This window comes from Gambusia affinis, linkage group LG22, assembly GCF_019740435.1.
Source record: "Gambusia affinis linkage group LG22, SWU_Gaff_1.0, whole genome shotgun sequence".
In the NCBI taxonomy this organism is placed as follows: Eukaryota; Metazoa; Chordata; class Actinopteri; order Cyprinodontiformes; family Poeciliidae; genus Gambusia; species Gambusia affinis.
Genome location: NC_057889.1, coordinates 16,961,182 through 16,987,480, shown reverse-complemented (window position 1 = coordinate 16,987,480; position 26,299 = coordinate 16,961,182). Strand labels below are relative to the sequence as shown.

Here is a 26,299-nt window from a genome sequence, read left to right as displayed (position 1 = left end):
TGGAAAAAGTACCGCATAAAAGTGTCCTTGAGCAAATCAAATGTTGCTTGAATGCCTGTGAGGATGCATGTGACGAGTCTTTAAAATCACAGGTAGGCATTACGATTGGTTGTTTTTGAGGGAAACCCAAAAGTCTGAGGAGGAGAGGAAAAGCGAAAGGGTGCAGTGTGTGTTTGAAGATACAAGCTCTGTGCATTTACGTGGCAAAAGTTCTCATGTAGCCTTTGAAGCAGGGAGTATCAGTGTCTTAAGAAAACACGGCGAGGAAAGGGCAAACGGGCCGCGTCGGCGAGCGAGAGGAAGAAGGAAGAGGAAAAACAAGGCGAGGGCGGGGAGACGAAATCATTAATAATGTCTTTATCACAGAGGTCCCTGTTTGCCTTCATCCTCTCCTCATCCTCCCTTCATCCATCCCCTGCCTCTCTCCATCTCGCTGTCAGCATTTCTTTCACTGCTTGTCTCATAGCAGCAGAAAGATGGGGCCTGGCAGCTCCAGTTTCCATAAATTTGATAACGAGTCACCGGGCGCCTAAACCGCCGTCTACTTCACAAGCAAAAAAAAAAAAAAAATATATATATATATATATATATATATACATACAGTACAGACCAAAAGTTTGGACACACCTTCTCATTGAATTCAATTAGAAAGTGTGTCCAAACTTTTGGTCTGTACTGTATATATACATATTTTCAACATAACAGACATCATATCGATTTACGTCTGTGTAGTTTTTACTTTCAGTTGAAACTAACCCAGAGGATCCAGTCTGGTTTTCTGTTTTGTTAAGTTTTTTTAAATCTTTTTGTCACCACCTGGGTTACAAGAGGAAATATGAGTTGTGTTTATGGCTTTAGCCTACATCACTCTTCACTCAAACTGAAACTCTAGTTTTCCTTCTACTCATTTTAACATTTCATGATCAAAATGTGACCTTTTGCCTCAACGTTTCACTTTTCAGCGTGGGGCCCGGGTTACAAGCTTTTTAAAAGAACAAATCAGCCGAAAAGCTTTTGCCATTTCAACATTTATTTGAATTCTCTGCGCGCGGATTTCCTTTTGGGATCTGGCTTTTTCACCCGATACTATCTCCCCGTTTGGACACGGCTCCTCTCACCCCTGATCCCACAATCTTGACGTCATTTCAAAAGGTCGTCTGTAGAAACGTTGACGCAAAGCATGCGAGACCGCCGATCACGATAGCGTAGGACGGCATGTTGCTCCCCGAGTCGGCTAACAGACACACACGTCTGTACGCCAACACATGCTGCCCATATGTGCCTGGGTTTTACTAACTTTAGGATGTCTTGTAATGTGTTTTTTTTCTGTTTTTTAACAGAAAGCGAGAGGACGACAGAGGAAGATGGAGAAAGACAGCATCCTGGGAGGTTTTTTTGGGAGACGGCCCTCCTGGAGACAGAGACATTTGGAGGTCACACTCGGCGCTGGTATCTCCTGATAAAATAATCTGGTGGTTCTCAGCAACACCAGGAGGAGACATGCCTTCTGTGTTGTTGTTGCTCATGAGTGCATGTGTGGGAATTCCATCCACTGAGAGAAGATTATAATTTAGAGATTAAGCTGAAACATTCTCTAGGAAAAAAAAAAAATTAGACGTAGAAATTTCAGAGTTTCGAAAAGCAAACATTTTTGTTTTTGAGGCTCACAAATGTCCACGTTTTTTTGAGAAAATTTCAGAGTGTTTTTTTTTTTTGGCGAAAATGTATTCCTCCTTTCTCATTCTGTCTACAAGAACCCCAGTACGCTTCCGTCAACCGTCCTCCCCCTGACTAAAGTAAAGAGACTTTGCGGTCTGGTCCAGCTTTGCACCTCTAGATCTAGAAGCTCAGTCTGATTGGAGCAAATCTGAACACATTCCCACAGATTCTTACAGGCTTGTAGGTCTGTGTTTTCTAAACTGTTTGCCCTGGATGAACGTTTATGGTTGAACGTTTAGGGTTCCAGCCAGCGGCCACTTTTCTGACCATTTCTTTTCTCACCTCCATCCATCGTCTCTGATCCACGATAAAGAGAAATCTGGCCACAGAAAAATTAAAATAAAATAAAAAATCACATGCTCTGACTCCAATGTCTCTCTGACTGGCTTTTTCTAACAGACATGGATTTGAAGCTGATCGGCAAAAGCAAAGGAGGTGGATTAGCAGAGCTTCCAGATCTGCTAATCTGGAAGCAGATCATCTCTGCTTCCCTGACGTCTTGAGACTGTCGTACAGCGACCGTGTTCAGTCAGAGGACTTTTCAGACTGACTGCTGCCTGAGATCCTTCCAGTCCAAAGCATTACCATCCGCAACGACTCTGAAGACGGTTGGGTATGAGCTACAACAACCTTGAATTTCCCTGTGGGATATATAAAATATTTTTCCAACTGAACTGAAAGCACCGTGTTTCATTATAGCGATGATATACAAAATCTTTACCGTATGAACCAAGTAGTTGCACCAACGCGTGTCCCGCGTCTGGCCGACACTTTTACTGACAATAAAAGAAAACGACTGGTTCCTCTGCGTTTACGAATGAATATTCCTTTGAGCCTTACTCAGAGTCTCTCATATGAATGCCTTCTCTGGCAGATGACATAAAGTCCAAACGTTGACTACATGGAGGGAAAGCAACGCATAAAAACGGTTTATGGCTAACCCAACCAGCATGTTGGTCGGCGTTCAAACTTTGCTGCATCTCAGTCTTCACTGTCCAATTTTCAGCTGCAGAGCTGCGGCCAGGAAAATAGTCATAAGCTAAAGACGCATCCAACCGTTTTGGAGTGCGGAGCTTTTAATGACGGGTCAAGCTATTTAATATGCTACTTCTACTTTTTACCGTTTCAGTGAAACACTTCAGGATCACGGATGTTCAAAGTGGGGCCCGCGAGCCACTCGCATCCCCCGTAATAAAGTTTTGCGGCCACAATTCAAGAATAAATTAGGACAAAATTACAACTTTTAATGCCAAATCTACTCACGAAAATGTTAGATGTGACACAAAATGACCATCGTCTCCAAGCGGTCCGCTTTCCTTCCATCTTCATGGTAAATAAGAGAACCACATCTGCTGACTGACTTTATACCTTTAGGTCCTAAATGTAGCGGCGACGATCCGGCCAACTTTGCAGGACTGTAATTCCGCCACACCTTGCGCAATCTGAAAAAAATCCAACGGTTTTTGAAAGGGGAGACGTTGCGCTTTCCAGCCAATATCTGGTTATTGCTGCCATTTCACCCCCCGCCGTAGCAGGCAGTGAAATTAATCTGAGGATTAATTTAGATTAATAGACGGTAAATTGCAAAAATAACTCGCTAGATATTGTTTTCTCACAGGACATTTAAAGAACTGCGTACAATTAAAACAAGCAAAAATATCCAGACCGAGATTTTAAATTTAGGTCATAAAGGTTTTTAAAGTACGTACACCAAAATCTGCCTTTAATTGCTCTTTTAAAACCTAAATAGAGCAATAAATAATTACCTAAGTAAATAAATAATTGCCCTTCAAAAGTCAGTCATTTGAAAGACTGACTTTCAAATGAAGACTGACTTATATTCTATTCTCTTTTTCTTCTTTTTTTTAGAATAGACTAAATATTTGTTTTCAGTTTTCTTCACTGAAGCCTGGAAGATTGTCATTTAGTGAGGAAAACATGCAAAAACCATTTGATGCTTCGGATCTGTGATCTACTTCCTACAAAATATATAAATAAATGGCAATTAAAGTAATTAAAATAAACCGTGTTCCAAATTATTATGTAATGTATTATGACGGTCAGTATAATTTTCAAGTCATGAACTATTACAGTATAAATCAAATTTTACTGAACAAAGTTCCCCATGAGAACAGTATTTTTTTCAAAAATAAAAAACTCAAAATGTTCCAAATTATTTTGCACAGCAGATTTTCTAAACATTTTATGGATTATAAAAACTGCAAACGGTCATTCTTTGAATGTGCAGCAATAAGTGTTCACATTCACTGAAATCAAAAGCTTTTTCAATCAAAAACATCTTAACAGACGAGTTACATGTTAACATAGAACCTTCTTTGATATCACAGCACAATTCTTCATCCATTGAACTTGTGAGTTTGTGAAAAGTTTCTGCTTGAATTTCTCTGCAGGATGTCAGAAAACCTTCCCAGAGCTGCTGTTTGATATGAACTGCATCCCACCCTCAGATCTTCTGCTTGAGGAAAATCTGAAGGTTCTCAATAGGGTTGAGGTCAGAGGTCAGAGGACCATGGTGACCACACCATGAGTTTCTCCCCATAGCAGCCAATGACACAGTGGTATTCCTTGCAGCATGAAGATGATTTTGGTTCGGCTCGTCTTTTTGAACCATGAAAGAAAGTGATCAGTCAGAAAGTCCATATTCTTTGCTGAGGTCATTTTCAGACCTTCAAGGACTCTGAAGGGATTGACCAATGGTTCTCTCCACATGATTTCAGCCCAAAGCATAAACAAAAAATTAAATCGTTCTGATACTTAAATCCAAATTGCATAATAATGGAACACAGTGTAGTTCATGCCGAGATTATTGTTGCGTAGGTTAAAAAGAAGTTAAAAAAGAAAAAAGTACGTAAATGTTTTTGTACTTTCACCCATTGGATGCAGCTGCTTTAGAGTAAAGTGAGAGCTGTTCATATCCGTTACAAACGTCCGTGTTACCTAAAGTTATATGCTGTTCCATCCTTTACTAAACTTCAATCGTTACATTGGTTTTGTTTTATTTAAAAAGTGTTCTCATGTCCTCCTTCTGTTTTTTTTTTTCTCTTTTACACAAGTCAAAAAAATATTTTTTCTTTCCAACGACAAGAACCTTTACAGACTGTGGGAGGTATGTCAGGTCCTTCTTTGTTCGACCGGTTTCGTCGTCAGCGCGCCGCTGCGCCAACCGATTATGTCACAGTCTGATGTCAGCCAGCTTATCAACAACTGGTCAATCACAACCCGACGCTTGACCATCTCCGCCATCGACATAACCGAGCAATCGCCACGCTTTGCTCCAACGAGGCCTGATGCAGCTGGCAGAATGATGAATGATGAATTGCAGAGAAATCCTGCAGCTGTAAATCTACCGACAGGAGAAAAAAAAAAAAAACTGAGGCAAATACGGCCACCGGCACTGAAAAGCGTTGAAACGGCACCTATGGGAGGGAAACGGCTTTATGGCTCAGTTTTGTTGAGGTCAAAGTATCAGTCATTTGAAGCTGCAACAGAGGCGAGTTTTTGAGAAGCAGAACTGTTGAGAGGAAAGAACTGTTGCAGGGGGACAGCTGCTGGTTACACTGGAAAAACAGAAAACAGGTGAGCCAACTTGAAGACAAAACTGAGTTACTTTAAACTAATTAAGTTCATCCAAGTCAACATGTTAAGTTTATGAAGCTGTCATGTTATGCAAATAAAAAGGATTAAGTAAGTTTGACAGACTTAATTTTGATTATATGAAACAAATGAACTTAAATCAAGTTGGAGCTCCATTCTCCTTTTTCAGTGTACAGATCCTCAAAAGATTCAGTCCTCAGCTGGAAGAGTAAATGGATCTTATCCACAAAAACAAACATATTCTGAATGACGTTTTGGTATGAATGAACCAACTAAGTGACTTTACAGTTTCATCTGTGACGTTGTCAGGTAGAAACACTATATTTCCATACTACACCTGCCATAATTCACCAATCGTACAAAAACGGAATGTTTGAATCAATCGCCACGGACCAGAATGCTGTTCAAAACAACACAGATGAAAACAGAAACTGAGATCATAAAAAACAATGCGACATAAATGTAACTGAAAATATGTATATGGTGTAAGGTTATGGTGAGGGGAAAAAATGTTGTTGTTTTTTTCTATTACAAAAGTCTTAGTGAGGACGAGGAACTGAGGTTCTCTGAGGCAAACCGAGCCCACGTCACCAGCCCTCCACCTCCGTGCTTCTCAGCTGTGTTTGTGCTTACCGGCTGGGTTTCGGTTTCTAAAACCAGCCGCGTTGCGTTGCGTTGCATTGCAGCCCAACGCCTGGACATTTTCCAAAGGTCACAATGTTTTCAGATGCAAAGTCAGGCTGAAATATTTGGCATAAAAGCAAACTTTCTACTGGCCACCCGAGCAAACAAGCTGCCCTTTGTTGACTGTTTTCTAATTGTGCCGTCATTAATACAATTTCTCATACCTTCCATATTTGCACCTCTATTTTTAATGGTTTATTCAACTTTTAATGGAATAATTAAAAATTGAATTCTAAACTATTATGTATCTTTAGAGAGCACTCCCACTTATTATTATTATTATTATTATTATTATTATTTGTCTGTCAAATATAGACAATATTTTTATTAATTAAGGGGAAAATTCCTACAGGATAAAATTGCTTAATGACATGCTAATTATTTCTGGATGTATTTATCTATGTTCCAACAAATGGTGCCAACATATACAGACATAAGCAATAAATTAGGAGAATATTGAAATGTTTATTCGTCTCTGTAACTCAAATCACTAAGAAACAGATGGATGTTTTCAGACTTTCATCATTTTCCACTTTAAGCCGACAAAAACACAACATTTTAGATTAGAATATTACATCAGACCAATTAAGAAGCAGTTTTAACGCAGTAAAACTTAGCAAGAAGTTGCTAAATACTTGCCTAAAGGCTGCTGGTTTTAAAAGCTACTTGTATTTTAATCTATTTAATATGATTACATTTAATTTAAAAGGAGGTTTCTGTGTTCGGCCTGCTACAAACAGACATCTGTCACCATGTCCACTTCAATATATATATATATATATATATATATATAGTTGTCACACGGCTGAGCTATTCTTCTCCCTTCACTGACACGGAGGAATGTATCTGCTTGTGCACAAAGTGATGCTGCGTGCAGAGGGAAACAGTTTTCTTTTTTTTTTTTCTCTCTCTCTCTCTCTCATTTATTTAACAAAATAAACAAATTTAAAGTCCGCAAATCTACAAAGTCCAAATCATCACATTAGAAGAACCACATGAAACCAAAAACAATTAAATCATTCTCCCGGCCTCTTAAAATCCATAATATGTTGAGTGCGATGACCATTTCCTTATTGGGCAGAGACACGCTGAAATGTGCTGACAATCAAAATAGCATTCGGTTTATTTATTTATTTCCTTCCCCCCCCCTCCCGTCCTTGTGGTTACAATGTCTACATGGACATAAAACGCGAAATGCAGCTCATTATAAAATCCCCGTCAAACGGCATCGAGTGTAAGTGTGAGTGCCTGCAGCCCAGTGGGCTTCGGATTTATCTTGATTGTTTCCTTCCACGTCGCTTCAAAAAGTTTTCATGCTTTCTCGAGGGCGAAGCTTTATGCCGACTGCGGTTTTGGGGTTCGGTTATTTTCGCAAGCAAATGCGGAGGAAATATCCCAAACATTTTAACGGCCTCCTCTTCAAAGCGAGTCGACTTTCTGTTGGGAGTTTAATGAACAGACAGAACCGAGATTGGCCTTAAATAGGTCGGCTTTTTACTGTGCTTCTCAAAACTAAAACATGAAACCACATTTAGCAGTCATCAAGTCCACGGATAACCACCCTGGTTTATTTAAGTGCAAAATTAGGCTAAAATGGGGGAAATAATTACAAAGTTAGATGTTCCTAGGAGAGGCCTAGCTCGTCGGCGCACTGCAAAAACGACGTCTTGAAGGCTTTCAAATTCAACTTGATTAAGACTACTCGAGTTTAATTCTACCTAGATATTTGTTGACAATTGAACAGAACATACCGAGTTGCACAATGACCTTATGGCCTTATTTACAACAAAAAGACGTTAGCATACAGCTCAAGGACAGCGCTAATGTCAAAGTTGCTTGAGAAGGTCTTGGAAGAAGTTTTTTTTGTTGTTTTTTTCTAACTATCAACATGAGATAAGACTGTCAGGAAAACTGTTTACGAGGTGCTGTGTTCCCACGGATTTCAAACGTTTATTAATATTTCAGTAACATTTTAGGCTTAAGTCACACTTTATTGGGTTTTTTTAAGCCGATAGTTGCTAAGGATGTTGTTGTTTTTTTGTTTGTTTTTTAAATGTTACTATTGTATGTTGTAGAATTGAGAATTTTCAAAAATAATTTAACATCCATACCCTTGTTCATATAGAATTTCTTCATTCTTGTTAAGCAACATAACACAGACTTATTGTTGATATACTGAAGGTAAATTTTGGAAAGTACCTAAAAAGTCTTCTAGGTAATATTTTCATGTAGCTACACACCAAAAGGCAGCTGTTTGGATTTGTGAGCACTTGTTTTCATTATCGCACCATAAAAACATATTCTACAGTGATGAATAAGACGTTCCTGCTGAATAAAAGGAGCAGCTCCTGAATAACAGCTGCTCTCCAGGATGTTGAAAACTTTTTTCTCTCCCCCACTAGAAGATGGGATACGTAAAATAACAATTCTTTTTTAAAAAAGGAACACACAGAAGCGTTTTTGCAAGCATTTTTAGTAGCTTTGATATCCAAAACATTCACTTTTATGAAGTGTATAAAAGAACTTTCTTTTTACCTATGAGCCAAGGTTTGTTTTATATTTTATTTCATTTATTTATTCATTTATTTTTCAAAGGATTTCATAAAACTTTCCAACAGCTGCAGATTATCAGCCTCAAACAGAAACATTTTTATCTCGTTTTCCCACAAATTTCACAGAGTTCTAAGTGGTTGTTAAGTCAGAGCGAAGTGAAAAGTGCAACATTACAGCTGCGTCTGTCAACTTTAGAAAGAGCTCCACCCTGAGGCCAACCGACGTATTGCACGGAGTTTAAGGGGGGGGAGACGGACAAAGGGCGGGAAATGATCCAGATGTGGAGGAGCAGAACAGAAAGGCTGCGAGGGCAGGTAGAGTGACAGCGGCAGTGTGATGTCTCCATTGCCCCACTGTGTGCGTGTGTGTGTGGGCGTGTGTGTGTGTGTGGGCGTGTGTGTGCGTGTGTGTGCGTGTGTGTCTTGTGAGGCCCACTGTTTCAACAAATACAACACTGCTTCTTATGGGGCCCAAAGCTCCATAACAAGAAATGTGGTTTTGTTTTTTTTAGGTTTAGGACTATGTGTGAGTTAAGTTCAGGGTTGGGCTACAGAAATGAATTAAAAAGAAATTAATGGACGTTAATGCAAAGTCCTTATGAAGACAAAGACGTGCGTGTGTGTGTGTGTGTGTGTGTTAGATATCTTTATGTTGGTCCAAGTAGACTGTAGTTTTTAACAGAGCATGGATCACAATTACTGTTCCTAAGGGGAGAAAAAAAGAGATTTGAAACACACACACACACACACACACATCTGCTTTGTTCCTCAGATCCACCATCTGAATTTCCCATCAGAACTTTTACATCGTAAAGCTCCATCGTCATCATCGTTGCCTCTCGTTGGTTTCCTTCTTTGTTCTTATGCCTTTCTCTCTCTGTTCCTCCGTCCACAGGTCACACAATATTCTCTTACAGTATTCATTAAACAGAGAAGAATGGTGTTTACGTCGGCTTTTCAGACCGAGGGCCCTAAGCCAACTCGTTATTGGTTTTCAGCAGATTCCTTCAGGGGGTAAATGAGTGTTAGTTAGGACTCCATCTAAGATGAGAGCTCAGCCTTTCTGTCGAGCAAAGAAAGGCTGAGCTCTCATCTTCAGCAACGAAAACCAACTGCAGACGTGGTTTAGAGAACATATGGAAAAGTACAGTAGGAGAAGATCTTCCTTTGCACATGGCTGCTAAGGGGTGCAACAAATTAGTCTCCTGGAGGTGGCATCTCTTTAGTGATGACTAAAGCAGAAGTCACAAAGGTTGGTGACACGAGGGACACACACACGCACGAAATGAGCCACCCCGGAGCTAACATCTTGCCAGCTCATTACATTCACTTGGACGTGGCCTTTAACACCTAACACCACTTAGAGGGGCGGTGCGGCCCCCCACCATGCCGTATCGCCTCACACACCACAGAAAACAACAACAACAAAAAAAGAGTGATCCACTCAGGAAGAGTTTCCCAGCTTAGAAGGATCTGCTGATTTTGTTTTTTGATTATTTAAATGCAAAGCAGAACTTGTAGTGAATACGTGAGAGCCTAAACTCTATAAAACTTTCTTAAAGGTGATTCTTCCTCGAGACTACGGGCTACACAAAACATGCACATGTTTACGAAAGAAAACAGTTTCATTTGATCCTAGTGAACAAAGCTGCTCAAATGAAATGCAAACGGTTGCAAGCAGACGTCCGCTTGGGTTGCTAGGTAACAGTCTCCATCGATTGTGACTTAATCAGGAGGTTTTGAAACGGCTCGTCTTCCAGACACCAAAAGACATTAACGTATTATCAAAAAAATGGCTGTGTGGGTTTTCTTTAGCACTTGGATGGAAGTATAAAAACGTGCAAAACATACATACTAAAATTTACTAGTACTACATAACAGGCCCCCCTTTCATTTCAAAATCTTCTGTGCAGCATATGTATCAGCATGACAGTGCCACCATCCGACGCTAGGGTTCAGGGGTTACAGGTCGGAATCAGCCCTCCCCAATACATTCTGCTGATTGCTCTTTCAGCCAATCATCAATCAGTTTCCACAGCGGGGCCGAGCGGCTCCGTCGGCAGCAGAGGCAACAGTGCTTAGCGTGTGGTTGTGGGTGCCACCGCGCGAGTGCATTCCAGGCCCCGAAGTGGCGCGAAGGTCAGAGGTGACACGCATGCACATGTGCAGACCTTCGTCAGCTCTCCTTGGGGGGGCTTGTCGTCCCACCGCACACACACACACACACACACACACACATTCACTTGTTGGCCACTTGCTATGTTTAAAAGACGCGAGTGAGTGAGTGTGCGGACGGAGCGGTAACATGAATCCATCCCGGATGCGGTGACACCGTGGCCCATGTTGACAGCAATCGCCACTGTGTTTAGCGCTGGGAACTATTTTAAAGGGATAGTTCAGACCTTTATATGTCAGCTGCAGTGCAGAGCCGTTTTTGGTGTCTTCATTTAGTAGAAGGGACACATTTAATTTGTCTGAAATGAAAGGACGCTACACCCGAGTCAAGCTGTTCTAGGTTCCAGGGAAACCAATGAGTTTTGCTTTTCTGTTTCCTTTTTCCTTTTCATTTATTCACTTTTTAAAATGTTTTTTATTACGGTAAGCACATTGAGTTGTGTTGTTGCTGAAATGTGATACACTACTGTACAAATAAACATACTTTGCCTTGTCTCTTAGCAAAATAAACAAAGTATTGACCTACATTTTAGACTTCCAAACTCTACAAGGGACGTACATTTCATTATGCTTAGCATGTGTTGCAACCATTTTGAGTCTCATCTCAAGGCTGCTTGGAGACCTCCAAGGTTTTCAGTCAGAACTCTAAAATCATTACTGCTGTGTTTCCAGCTGGTCCTGGAATATCCGGATTCTGAGTACGGAAAGAAAGACAATTATAATCCAGATTAGCTCTTCTTGAAGCCTGAAGCTAAACAAGTCTGACCCGTTTTTTTTTTTTTTATCCAGACACTATTTGGCAAACCTATACACTGCAGCAAGATGATTATTTAAATGGAGACTGATGATTGTTTGCGCGGTAAGCGGTGGTAGGAGGCAGTGCAACACCAATAATCGTCCTGTGTGAAACAGCAACTGGGAACAAAACGTAAAGTTTTTTCTGGCCAGATGAAACGTCTCATATAAAACCAAGAGACAGTGGTTTTCACGTTCCATTCTATGTACATGAATGGATAAATAACAAGAAAAAAATAACAATCAATGGTTGTGCACCACCTCCAACCTCCATTTCCTGCTTAAATAACCATTGGCTACAATCCAATCCATGGTTTTACAAAACTGTGTTTGCATAAATCAACGTGACATTTTTGATACTGGAGTTGTTTGGGCCTGTGCAAAATCTGCTTTGGTCTTGGGCCACTATAGTTTAAACCAGGGGAGTCAAACTCCAGTCCTGGAGGGCAGCAGTCCTGCAACTGTTAGATGTGCCTCTGCTGCACCACCTGAATAGAATAATTAGGTCATTAAGGCTCTGGAGAACTGATCTACACAAGGAGGAGGTCATTAAGCCATTTCATTCCAGTGTTTTGTTCCTGTGGCACATCTAAAAACTGCAGGACAGCGACTGGAGGACTGGAGGACTGGAGTTTGAGACCTCTGGCTTAAGCCATTTGCTTTATCATCTAAGAGCTAATAATGGTGCATCCTCTGTTTGCCCAGAAGTCAGAATTTCCCGTTCCAATCAGAAATGCAGCCACGACCAAATAAAGTCACCAATAGAGTTATCTACCGCTTATGACGTTTTAGAAGAATCTTGATTCAAAAAACCTAAACTACCCCTTTAATAATTTACCTCTGGGTATTGGAAACATTAAAACACTGTAAAACGTAAATAATACTGTACTGGTGACATCATTGCATCACTTGTTGTTGTTTTTGTTCTTATTTGTATGCTTCTGGTTGTCCATTAGCTGACATTCTTTCATTTTTACTTAGTTTCTGAGTGTTTAGAGAGTTTGTTGATTAGAGAATAAACAGAATTGTTTTTGCTTATAATCGCGTATTTTGGAGATAAAGTATGTTTACTTCTGACTATTTCGGCTACCATTTCTTGACTTTCCGACGGGGGAATTTTGATCTAAATTACTAATATTCTTTGGCATTAATAAGCACATTTATCATTCAGTGAGTTCAGTAAAAACTAAAGCCATCAAGTCACAGACCTGCGCACCGACTTCTTACTGTAGTTTCCTCCACTCTGCTCACTCTCCCTTCTTCCGTCCTGTACGGTTGAAGCCCTGCTGTAGGCTCCCTGTCGCACACCCACGTAAAAGCAGGCTCCCCTTCGCTCTGCTTTAAAGCGTTGCCTATCCAAACAGGAAAGTGGCCTCTGCCCCTGCAGCAGTTGAGGGCACAGCAGTGGAGATTTCATTAGTCACAGCTAACAGGCAAATTACCCGCTTCAGCGCACCTGTAAAACTTTACTGTGTGTCAATCTCACACAATCGCAGAAGCACCGTATGGGTGTGGGTGGCTGCCGCGGTACAAACTTGTTGTGCTAACCGTGTGTCAGTCAAGCCTCTAGTGCAGGGGTGGCCAACCCTGGTCCTGGAGGGCCGGTGTCCTGCAACTCTTAGATGTCTCCCTGATCCAACACACCTGAATCCAAGAGCTGAATCACCTCCCAAGTGCAGTCAGGTTCTCCAGAGTCCTGCTAATGACCTCATTATTTGACTCAGGTGTGTTGAAGTAGAGATACATCTAAAAGTTGCAGGACACCGGCCCTCGAGGACCAGGAGTGCCCACCCCTGCTCTAGTGGGTCAGTGCAAAGAGACAATCTGAGGTCAAAATCAAGACTTTTTTATTCAATCTACACCTTAAAGTCTGATTATTTTTTACTCTGTGTTCGGTCTTGCTGGCAGATCGGCTGGATTTTGCTGCAGGCAACCTTTCAACAGATTTGCAGTGCAGACAGGAATGGAGTTTCAAGCACTAAATTACCAACACTATAACACATAAGGCTTAAGAGAGTTTATACACTATTAACTGTGGTTTGTATTTGCCCTGGTACGGGACTATTTTCAGACCAAAGCGACCACATTTCCACATCTATTAGGCTGAAACAAAAAAGAGAAAGAAGCAAAAAAAAAAAAAAGTGTCACATTTTACCTGAAGACGCCAATAATTCAACACTACGCAACATTTTATGTAAGAGGCAAAGTGCACTTGGGGTCCCCCTGCTGGTTTGGAGGCCCGTGGCAGCAGATTTGTTTACTTGTGCCTTGAACGCTCCTCTGCTAACTTGCTACGCAGCCACATAAAATGTATCTTCTACTACTATTTGCATCTCAGTATCAATAAATAAATACAATTATTTAGTATAACTGCATGATAATCATAACAATGACAGAAAATAGATTCTAAATTCTAATTTTACAAAACCTTTGCCTGTTTTTAATGGTTATTTCAAAACCCAATCATATCAAAGCTGAAATTGAACTGAATGCATATAATTAGAGTCTTTAATGAGTTAATGCACTTCCAAATGAAGTCATTTCTAAGCTCTCACTAAAGCTGTCACTCTCTTTCAATTTAAGAAAAAAAACATCTAAGATTATATAATTTATTTTTATGTGCTGCTTATGGCTTATGGTTTTTCAAATGGCCAAGAATAGAAAGAGGTGAAAAACGGCTTCTGTTGTGCGATGGGTGTCTGTAACTCTTTAAGGGAAATTCTCCCCGTTTCACACCAAAAAGCTGCACAAAATAAATAAATAAAAAACTCCTGTATCCTGCTCCCTGAACAGACACAGAGATGGACAAAAAAATAAAAATTTTTAAATAGCTGAGACACACACATTTCACACACAGTGCTACCTCCTGTCTGGCACGGCAGCCTCTTTGTAGCCGTGTTGTGACTGTATCAGATGTGGGGCGATAGAAGTCTGAAGAATGGAGGAGCTGGAAGCGTGCATGTGTGAATTTGTAATGTGCTTATGCTGGAACCGCAAGAGACAGGAGATAGGGGCTCCAAAGCTTGTGTTATGCACTCCCACACAGTCAGTCAGAGGTGCACGCGCACACACACACACACACACCCACACACACACACAGGCCGGGTGGAACTTTAGCTCCCTGAACTCCTTTAATCCTGCTGAAGGTGGAAGTGAGTGCTGGGTTTCCTGGAGTCACAGTGAGGTACAGCTTAGTTTCTTCTAAAACTACCAGTGTGTGTGTGTGCGTGTGTGCGTGTGTGTGTGTGTGTGTTCACTCAGTTCAAAGGCACAGTGTTGAGGTGAGTTATCACTGCGTCATCTCTGGGAATATATGTGTAGCACACTTGAATTGCTGCGTTATCACAGAGAGGTTTTACTGCAGCCAGACTTACTTTGCCGTATCGTCAACAAGAACTTTGGAGGCTTTAACCGTTTCTGGTTAAAACGTCAGCGTATTGTCGAACTGCCACGTGAGGGAGTGGCTGCGGTGCTGCAGGGTCACAACAAACAAAAAAAGGACGAACAGCAAATGGTGCTGGGTCACTTTAAAGGTAGCTCTGAGGTCAAAGGGGAAACGCAGCAGACTGCTGAACGGTACAAGGCCAACATACCTGCAATATGGCTTAAAAATTAAATCTCCATTTTTTTGTCATGTCAGATTTGACTTTTCTCGCTTTATTTTCTAAAAACACAAAGTACAAATGACAGAAGACATTTTCAAGAAGCTGTCTGTGAACTGTATTGCAGAGGTCAGAGGGGTCAGGCCTCGTGAATTTTTGTTTAATTATGAGAACATATTCGTAATATTAGCAGAATAAATCATTTCTAAGAGTTCACATAAAATTACTACTTAATTCTCTTAGTATTAGGGCTTTATTCTGGTAGCATTATCACTTTATTCTCGTATTATTTTGACCTTATTGTCACTGACATTGCCTGTATTTCTCTGACTGTATTCTTGTAATATTACGACTTTATTTCTTAAATTAAACAAATGAATTGTAACTTGACTGTTATATTTTGCCATCAAGTTGCCCTGAATTCAAAGATCTAAACCCACTTGTCAATCAAGATGGCGGCCCTGGGTGTCCCAACACCCAGGGCCGCCATCTTGGAGGGTATTGATGAAAAAAATACCCTCCTTGGGTATTTTTTCATTTTTGGGTATTTTTTCAATTTTTGGCTTATTCCAAAAGCCAAAAATTTGATAAAATTGATTTGTCTCCCAATCCTAACCTGCAGCAGTCTGCCTGGTAATCTCATTTGGTTTCCGCCATTACCGAACATTCACTAGCGAACATTTCTCTGTCCCTCGCCGCAAATTAAAAGGTACAAACCTGAGGCGAAATGAGTAGCTAGAATCAGAAACAAGCCTCTTTTCTCCAAGCAATAGAAATACTTAACTTCCACAGGTTTTCCCAACTCTTGCATGTCCTCAGTGAAGTTCAATAACTCCACTGAAGTCAAATCATTTCCTTTCATCTGTTTTTTTTTTTATTCCCTCTTGGCGTTGATTCTGCCGCACAGCGCTCTCTCTCTCTCTCTCTCTCTCTATGTAACTGTGTCGTTCATATTCTAGCAAACGCCTGTCTTTCATCCCTGCGACTCGAACCAATCTGCACTGCAATCTGCGAGCAGACTTGCTGACTGTTGTGATTTTGTGTGCGCGGTGGACCGTTGTACATAAAAAGCCACAAGCAGCCTACGGCTACACACATGCACACTGAACACCTCGCCGTTTTCCCCCGCAACGTGGCACGTTGCAACACCGATCCTGTTCAAGAAGGAGACGTGTGTATCTTTTATTTTATATATTTTTTGCCTTTAGTTCAATGTGTACATTTTACAGTCGAGCGGATATGGTTCCACTTTTCAAGAAGTCGGTATTTTACACTCGTATTAGAAGAGGACTAATTAGGCTCAGCTATTTTTCATGAGGCCACAAATAAAGCCTGGTGAAAAAAGGAGAAAAACAGCCATCAAATGCTTTTGATGGATAAAGCATGTCTCAGCAGAACTGCCTCAGAATGCCTAATTAGATAATTAAACATTTAATTGACCTCTTAATGACCTTTTAAACATTTAATTGACCTTTGAATTAGGGCAGGCAGAGAGGCTGCGTCAGCACTTTCGCCACGTCAGTTCTTAGCTTCGCGATATTAATGCAAAATCTCAGACAAAAACGAATCTACATTCAGCATCTTTGTAGAGAAAGTCTGTTTCAATCAACGATGAGACTCAAGAGAACTTAAATAACCATTTGAATGGGTTTAGATCAGTGGATCACTTCCTAGTGCAAAACATTTCACTAGGAAGAAGAGAAGAAACAGTAATGTGATTCCTGAATCATACATCTACGGTTCCTAAGAGATAAACTGTCCAAAACAGGGAAAAATAGCACAATCCTCCCCACAATGTTTCTTAAAAACAAGCATTTTCCATGTTTCGTCGTTGTTGTTTCCTGTGAGTTTGGTGCCATCTTTGGATTATCAAGACGGTATGAAGAACGTCAGATTTTAAAAATTGCAATCTGAGGCTCTTTTGAAAACAACAATCAACCTCTAAGCATTAAAAACACTTTTCATTAAGTCCACATTTCTGTAGTAAAAACTTTTGTTTTTTTTACTACAATATGATGTAATCTTCACACCTTAAGCGTCAGGTTTTCAGCTGTTGCAAGCAGAAAGTCAGAATGATGAACAGAAATAAAGGCTTGAAAACATCGGCCTGTGCGTAATTAATCTTTCTCTTGTGCTTAACTTTGTAAATTTTGTTACTAAAATATGAAAACTTTTCAATAATGTTCTAATTTGTTTCAACATTTTTTAGAGACTGAAGATCTGCTGACCTGATCTAAAGAGGACTTATAATATAAAACGGTAACAGGAACACACAAAATCACAGATTGGAAGTGTTTATGCAAGAATTGGAAGCACCTCTTTGCACATTTTATCCTCCATACACACACACACACACCAAACACTACCGGCACAAGCTCCCGTCTCTCTCTGCCCCTTCATATAATATATCAAAGCATCTCTGGGTGTCTGCGGGTCTCAAAATCCGCCTTCACTTCCTGAACCAACATACACTCTCTCTTTATCTCTCCTTCGTGCTCTCTCCCACAGAAATACACACACACACATGTACACGCACGTACGCACACACAGCACGCGTGGTGATGAAGGATGGTAACTCTCTTCTCTCCGGTCTCCAGCTGATTTACACACATCGTCTTTGACAAAGCACCTGGAATAACACCTCAAACACACACGCACGCACACACACAAAGAACCCACAGTTGTAGTAACTCAAGATGATTAGGATACAAATATGTTGTTTAGTTTTTTTTCTTTTAAAAAGGAGATAATCGTCTGTTTGCAGACTTTTAGACCAAAAAAACCCCCAGAAAATCAGCTCGAGATCTGGGAGAAAGTCTACAATGTGTCATACTTAATTTCCCCCAGTGTCAGGTAGAAGCTTTCGCAAGCTGGGTTAGAGCTGGGCTGAGTGGATAAGAACATGTGGCTCAAGGTCAAGGCACAACGTTGGGGAAAAGCTGCGTAAATGCGGACGCATAGGGCTGACCGTGACACGAAGCTGACAAACTACAGGAGGGAGCAGAGCCATGCTATATCTGCAAAGATAAAGTTCATCCTGGTCAGGAGGAGGAGGAGGAGGAGAAGGAAGAGGAGTTCGAGTGCCGTAGGAGATAAGAGGAAAAGAAAACAGTAGGGCCATTCATAGAGCATCTAACCCTAAAGAAGGCTGTCAGTGTGAGTGTTTCTGAAACAAAAAAAGGAAGAAGAGGAAATTTCAGGACCAACCAGAGCAACAGTATATGGACAAAAAAAAAAAAGAACACGGTTTATTAGACACATATGATTCTGCTTGATCTGTATGTTGATACGTATACCGCGTACAGTGTGCCGTGCGTGTGGTCTCGTCCTCTCATCCTGTTTAGAATGGAGAAAGACCCCCATTTCCTCTGGCCCTGAGTCCTCTGTTGTGACTACATTACGGCTTCATCACCACCCCCGGCTCCACGTCTCCCACGTCAAACGCTCTGCACAGGCCCAGCCGAAGAGTACACCAGGAGGGTTAAACTCTTTACATGTCAGCTCGAAAAACAGTGTTGGTTTTTAGTCAGTTCATATGCCAAGGTAAATATTGTTTTTGTTTTGTTTCCCCCAACTCCTGATCTAAATCTCTGGGCATAATTTCGTGCTGGTGGATCAAAACTAGGTCATGAGTGGAGAAAGAGCGAGAAACAACACAGAGTTGAAAAGGTGATAAAGGCTGGATTTGAACGCAAACAAGCTGTTCGTCATGGTCACAGCCTCGAAAGTCTGGTTTTTGCGTCGTTTTGCAGTCAGGTATTGACACTGCCGTGAGCCGACGTGGGCGAAGGGCTGGTTTGTTGAGATGTTTCACTGCTGCCAAGGCAGGATGGAGTATAACGGCAATTTGAAATTTCTTACAATGGTTTTGAGGCCAAAAAAAAAAAAAAACACAAAAAAAAACATTGGGTTGACCCTAAAAAATTTACCTGGAGAAAAGTGGAGAGTTTTCTTTGAAGACACAGGGTGATCTCACATTATGGCTACTAATGATGGAATGGCATAGAAAGGGCAACAAAATGCAAAAGCTACAGCAGCAAAAACCAACAACACAACAACAAGAGCCACAACTGAAGGAAGAGAAAACGGAAGTTGTGATAAACTCGCTGGAATAACCTCCCTTTTAGCATAACGTCCTGTTTTACTACGTCCTGCTTTCGTTGTTACGTTATGGCCTTTATTGTTCACTCGTCTGAACTACTGTAATTAAAGAACAAGAACAACATGTAGGACGTCCACACCTTGTCCTATTCCATAAAGTTCTCACTTTAGGATTTCCAAGAGAGCAAGAAAATGAATACAGATTATTTCAACCTCGTTATTCTTGGACAGAAATGAGTTGTACTAATCGTCCTATTCCAAGCTTGATTAGCCGTTCCTCAAAACATTTTGCAAAAGAATAGCTGCCTTTAGATACAGACAGACGTATCTTTCCTGTGGCACTAATAAGATCCACACATTCAGGCAGCAAAAGAAGGAGAGCAAAGGAAACCTGGAGTGAATTTCTTCTTGTTTATTCAAAATATACAGACCCCGGTTTCCTCCATCCCAGCTGAGTGCTGACAAATCCGCCAGCCGCTTATCAAATTAAACCCCCATTAGCTGCATAAACACACAGGCTCACACACACACTCGCGCAAACAGACCCATTACAGGCGCAAACACGCTCGCTGCCTCACGCGTGTTTAACTGCCCGGCCTATCAGAGCCTCTTCAAATAATCCCGCACACCAAATTGGACATATCTCCGCGCTGAGGTAAACTGCTCTGTGTGTCACACGGTGGCCCCGTACCGCTGGTGCTCCTGACCTGCACCTTCGACTGTCAGCGCCTGTCACCCCCGTGCATCTGGAGCCGCCGCAGAGTTGGCCCCCTAACATCCCACCTGACGAGACGCGGCACGCAGCGTGGAGTCCACAGTAATTCTTTCCATGAGCACTTGTTAACTTGTAAGATTTTCTTTGCAGCCGCCATAAAGCAGAGGGTGAGGGTAACACAATCTCGGTCTCTGTGCTCCGTCTGGCAGTTTCTTAAGGGATTTACCTCTCGGTGTAGTAATGTAGAGCCCAAGAGTAAAACATCAATATAAACTGGACGTTTTAATGCGTTCTTCCTTCTCCCTTGTGGCCCCTGGAGGGTTCCTGGCCGGTAGTGCGGTAGTTAACGGTCAGATTGAGGGAAGTGGGGAGTAAATGGAATGCTTAGCGTGCACTCGATCAGCATAAACCAATCAGCAGATGATTTTCAGGTAGACGCCAGTGTTTACATCTGCGCAGATTTAAGGCAGCACATCCAGGGCACGGACAAAAAGAGAGGCTTGGAGGAGGCACGGAAATCTAAAAGAGAGCAAGAGTTCCTGTAAGCGACTGTCGGCATTTTATTAAAAAAATAATAATAATACCGCAAACACTCCCTCATAACCGTTGGATATTACCACCATGAAATGATTTGCACATCAGGAGTAGGTGCTTTTCTCATTTCCCCCCAGACAGAGCTGATGCAGGAAGGCCACGCCGTGGGCTCTTTGTGAATGTATTAACGGTTTGCCAGTATTTCCTTCACACATCATCAGGAGTGGGAGTTATTGTGAAGACCCGCGGAAATCGAAGCAACACAACTTCCTCGGTCTTGTTTGTAAAAAAGTTTACGATCATTTGCTGAATGGTGTTGAGGAGCCGTTTTGCTCTTGGGACTCCAGTTTTTCTTTTCTTTTTTTCTCTTTTACTCGAAGCAGAACGACATGTTGATTATCCCCGGTGTTCCATGTGAAATTGTGTTACTTGGTCGGTTTCACTGTGAGGAGAGTTTCCCTTCTTGCTGTTGTTGTAAAAGCCTCAGCTCTTATTCAAGTGCACTTCCTTTTAAATGAAGAAGGCAGTTTCATTACTTGTGTGCTCCACGTAGACATACACACACATACGCCCACACACACACACACACACATGCACGTGCACCTTCGGGGTTCTAAGAAATTAAATTCAAACAAAACCACCGTAGCTCTGTTTTCGTCCCTGTTCTCTTCGTCGTCTTCGTTCTCCTCTCTGGAATTCTACTCTCTTTTCTAATAAATCTGGAGGGGCCTTTTTCAGTTTTACAGGAACAGCAACTCGTTAAATGGTTGATTTCAGATGGCAGAGTGTGAATGTTTTGAGTTAACTTTATTGATCTGTGAGAGAGGGTCTGGGGCCTAGAGAGAGGCGGACATCCCCTCCAGCACATGGGCAGTAGATTTACACCTTTGCATTTAAAGATGCCTCCAAGCCCAGATGGTCACCGTACCGTTTTCCTGGCCTCCCCTAGACGGGATGCTGTTTCTCTGACACAAATACTTGAGCGGTCGGCCTAACGGTGCCTTTCCTGTTCAATTATTTACATGAAAGAAAAAAAAACTGCAGCAAAATGAATAACTTTCCCCTTTAGCAACAAATATATAGAGCAGCTAAAACTGAAAAAGAGTAGTTTAGATGCTAGATTGTAAGAATTTACGTGATTTGTTGGTCTTGTTAAATCATGACAGAGTTTTTTTGTTAGATAGGGTCGGCTGATAGAGAAAGAAGGAGCTTTTCAGGCGTTTCTGATAATCCATAAACCCAGAAAGTTTATGGATTAAACCTTCTGGGTTTAATGCAGAAGGTTTAATCCAGGTGGTAGCGTTGGGGCGTTGTCACCTCTAATAAAGAGGATTTTTTAAAATTGTCTTAATTATGAGCAACATTGACTCACAATAATTCTAATATTCTGTTATTAAAAATAAATGCACTAATAATAAGTCCATTACTTAGTGGCTTTAACTTTTTAGAGAATATTAATCCGATGTTTTCACGTGAGGTGAGTGATGAACTAGAATGTAATAAGTTTGCAAAACTCTGTCCACTAAGGTAAGCTAAGTAAACATTATAACAGGCTCGTTTTCAATTATTATATTACATTGTGGAAATTAATTTCTTGCGATTATAGGTAGAGGTGCACAGAAAAATAAACCCTGTGCCACTTTTCAGACCAGTAAGAAACTCAAACTCCTTTTTCTGGTCAGTTAACCTGAATGCTAACAGGCTGAGCTAACACTCTGTAGCGTTAGCTTGTTAGTGGGGAAAGAAAACTCAAAGTTAGCTACTTTCAGCATCTGTTAGGTATTTAAGAATGAAGTCAGAGAGTAGGAAAGGTGTTTAAGAGCTATTTTAAAGGAAACTGTTTCCTACAGAGGGACGTCTGCTGTTCACTAACGCTGCTACTTTTAAAAAGAACAGCAGTAGTGCTAATCATATAACAGCTATGCTTAATACTTCTGATCGTTTAACTCCCACTTTGGCTTAGAAATGTGTGCAGTTGCTCTTTCGTGACTATTCTACTTAAGGTGAAGGTTGACATTCTCTAATAAATATCATCAGCAAACAATTTTTACCATTTATCAATACTAACCACGCTAATTATGTCATGTTAAAGATAAAAGGTTAACTATGCAATACTTCTGTTTAAAATACTCGCTAAACTCTCTTCCAAAGAAACTTTTATCTGAAAAAAACAGTGGCATGAGCTCTGCTTCTAATATAAATAACTAATGACTGCTCATGACAGTAGAGTTGAAAAAAAAAATAAAACTAAAAACATTTGAAATTATGCTAAAGCTCCAAAAGACAAATCAGAGTTTTAGGCGTTACATTAGAAATCATCTGTGAAAGTATAATCTAGATATGTGTATTTCATGTTTAACAATATGCTACCTAGTTCACCAATAACAGAAATAAAGCCTATTCTGTCTTCTCTATATCATATTGCTTTCTTCATGGGAACCTGCGTCTAACAGTGAGCTAACAGTCAGGACTGGGCTTGGGCCCTGAGGCTTTGAAGCACAACTCCACCTAATTGAGAGGTCATTAATGCTGCAGATCCTGTTGTACTTGTCCTCCCATCACTGTATCAGTCAGAGAGAGCTGGGTCTATCTCAGATGCATGACATCACTTCATGAGTATGAGTACGTTTCCCATAAACCTCCACGGTCTCACCCATGAGATCAGGGAATACCAATAGCGGGTGATAATACAGAAGCCAGGCTTCGTTTTTATCAAAAATAAAATTAACTTTATCTCGTTCAGTGTTTTTTTTTCCCCCTCCCCCCACTTCGTCTAACCAATGTTTCAGCTATCCAGGGTTTTATTTGTTTTGCAACTTCTCCATGGTGGCTTTGAGCAGTCTCCATCTCTCATATTAATCTGTTTAGACTGTCTCTTCCCCCTTCTGTCCGTCTTTGTCTCCTTGTCCCCCCTCAGGGCTGAAAGCAGCCAGGGCTGTAAGGTCCTTCTCTTCCCACAACTGCTCTCAATCACCCCTGTGACTACTCGACTGTCAATCACGTCCACATCAGACCCTCACAGTGCAGATCGAGCCTGCTGGCACACAAACACACGCATTAAAAAAAAAAAAGGGGGTGAGGGGAAGTGGGGGTCTTGTCAGCACCTGCTGGGTCTCACTGGAGAATCTGCGGAGACACAGACGCATTCACACTGCAGGGCACCAGTTGTGTAGGTACCACTTTAATTTCGGCCATATTTACTCAGCCTCCCTCCATGTCGCCTCCAACCATGCTCTCCTGCCGTGTCAGCATGAGCTGCTCTTCCTCCCAAACTGGAGAAGCCATTTGGCGGCGGCCGAGAACCACGGCGGAAAGCACACATGCAAGAACCGACACGGAGGCACAAACGGGCAGTCATGGAGAAGTCGTGGAAAGTCTGAGGTCAAACAGTTTGCCGCGCTAATATGTCAGCGTACACCTAAAGTCAGGTACTTTCTATAAGCTAAATGAGCTCTGAAATATTGGCTTTTCAAATGCAAAAAAAAAAAAAAAAAACACAAAGAAAAACAACTCCCAATTCATTTAGTCTGTTCCTGTCCTAAAACAGATCCTTGCACACGGAACACATATGTACAAGCGCAATTTGGGCATGGAAACATACATACAGAGTCCATTAGGATCATGTGTTTGGCCAAAACCGCAGCCCAGAGGGCTCTTTCATGGCTCCATCATTATATCAATAAGTCTTCACATTAATCTCAGCAAAGCAGAGCACACAGCCTATTAGCAGACCAGCAGCGGGGCCACAGACTCTCAGACACAAGCAACATGGTAGTCAGATTTATTCTGTAAACTTGAGAGACAGAAACCAAAAAAAAAAAAAAAAGAAATATAAAAAAATAGAGCTTGGCTCATCTCAATTTGCACAGCTTGCCGGTTGAAACAGCAGATGATAGATTACATCCACTGTCAAACGTTCAACATATGAAATCATAAAAACCTTTTATGTCAGATCGTGCTTTGATAAGAACTCAGAAACACTTGTGGGTTTTTTTTTATATACATGTACAAAGGGCCTTCCAAAAAGGCGACATATTCTTTTAGAAATTGTGTAAGATTTAAACTTAACCAGGGGATTCCTCATCGTCAGTGTTGTCATTATTATTATAATATACTGCAGCATCTGTAAAAAATTACAGAAGTTGGCAGATGACACCATCTTATTCTGGAAAATTACGAGTCTGCTCAGAGGCAGGAAGTGACATAATATGCATCTTTGACTTGTCTAAATGAGGTGTAGGAACTGAAGTCAGGTGTGTCGCTCACTGAGGAGCATCAGTAAACAGAAATCTTCAGACCTGGATTCAAGTCTGGACTTTAACTGGGCCATTCTAATATGTTTATAGATCCTTTATTTTGAAAGGTTCTCTTTAAACTCAAATTAGTGTAACGTAAGATCATGCAGTGGGAATGACTGTCTTGATAACATGCTAATTATTTCCTAATAATGAATCAGGATTTGGCCAAACTTAAAAAAAGACTACCACAAAACACGAAGGGTTTGTGTTGCAGGCAGTACACGTAAAGCAGGCAGAGGAGGGGAATAAGAAAAGAACCAAGTTGAACTGGGAGGAAGCCTTCTCTGTCTGGACAGGAAAGGGGGTACTTTCACCTTTGACCCTAGTCCACTATTGGTCTGTGGGTGTGTGTGTGTGTTTATCCTCCTCCGTATGCCTCAGAACAGGTTCTTTCAGACATCGGCCAGAAGGACAGATGGTCCTCATCGCCGTGGCAGCCCAATGCAGGTGCGTATGAATGGGGTTTTATGCCTCAAGGTTGAACGGAGGGGGGTAAGTGGAGGGGTGTTGATCATGTGCAGCGCCAATAGGGAGCAGATTTCTGTCACTCCCAAGAGTTAGGAGCATCAGACAGAAAGAAAGAAGAGAGGGATGGAATGACTAAGGATAGAAGAAAACGTGGTAAGCTGTAAAACTTTGGAGCAACGTCCACTTTTATCACCCTAGGTCTGCCCATAGATATGAAAAGTTGTGAAGTATGTTTTTCACTTTTCTTTCATTCCCTGCCATATTTAAACAATAAAAATAAAAAAAAAATAAAAAAAATATCATCTCAGCAAAGCCCATTGTTCCAGGAATGGCAGCGTCATCTCAGATGACCTCAGATAGTGTTTCACTGTACTTCTTCTTTATTCTTCTTTTAACATTTCAGACTGTAAATCCGAGACGAAGAGGATAATAAAGAAGGTATAGAAAAAAAACTAAAAGACAGGTCAAAGGCTACTGGTGCGGAATCTCTTTAGGTTAGGCTGCTATAAACGTGGGTAATACTTGTACATTTGCACTTGTTTACATGAGTACATGTAAACAAGTACATTTGCACTTGTACAAATGTACTCGTGTACTTCCGTCACAGAAATTATTCATTCTGTCCTGCATTTATTTATTTCAGCATCTGTACAAAATATTTTTGGGAATATTTGTGGGAATTCAGGTTTAAGGTTTGGTTTATGAAACCCAAAATGTCTTTTTCTTAAAATATTTTTACAGAACCTTTTAATGCGCAGGGCTATTTTTGCAAGTGTTCTCACTGTAGAAGCCATTTCACGATTGCCAACAGAGATCTTCATCGATAGCTGAGAGGAAGGGAGAAAGTCTCAATAAAGTAGCCAATGATTCCAACATGGCAACTGCACCTTATGACTTAAAGTAACTACTAAGCTCATGTAAAGGTACTGACCCTTTTGAAACTACATCACTTAATCATGCAAAGCACCAGGATGGATGTCGGAAGTGAGGGACGGGAGTATTGAACAGAGCGACTGGAGTCGTTTTTGCCAGTTTACTTAT

General features: G+C 41.1%; 1 protein-coding gene across 2 annotated transcripts in view; it reads right to left on the bottom strand.

Annotated features, from left to right (window-relative positions):
- LOC122825243 (hormonally up-regulated neu tumor-associated kinase homolog) overlaps positions 1–26,299 on the bottom strand; it is a 128,763-nt gene that overhangs the window by 94,485 nt on the left and 7,979 nt on the right. For both annotated transcript variants that reach the window (XM_044106494.1, XM_044106495.1), the window contains exon 2: positions 12,749–12,921. The gene's annotated coding sequence lies outside the window, so the exon portion shown is untranslated. The remainder of the gene's footprint in view (positions 1–12,748; positions 12,922–26,299) is intronic.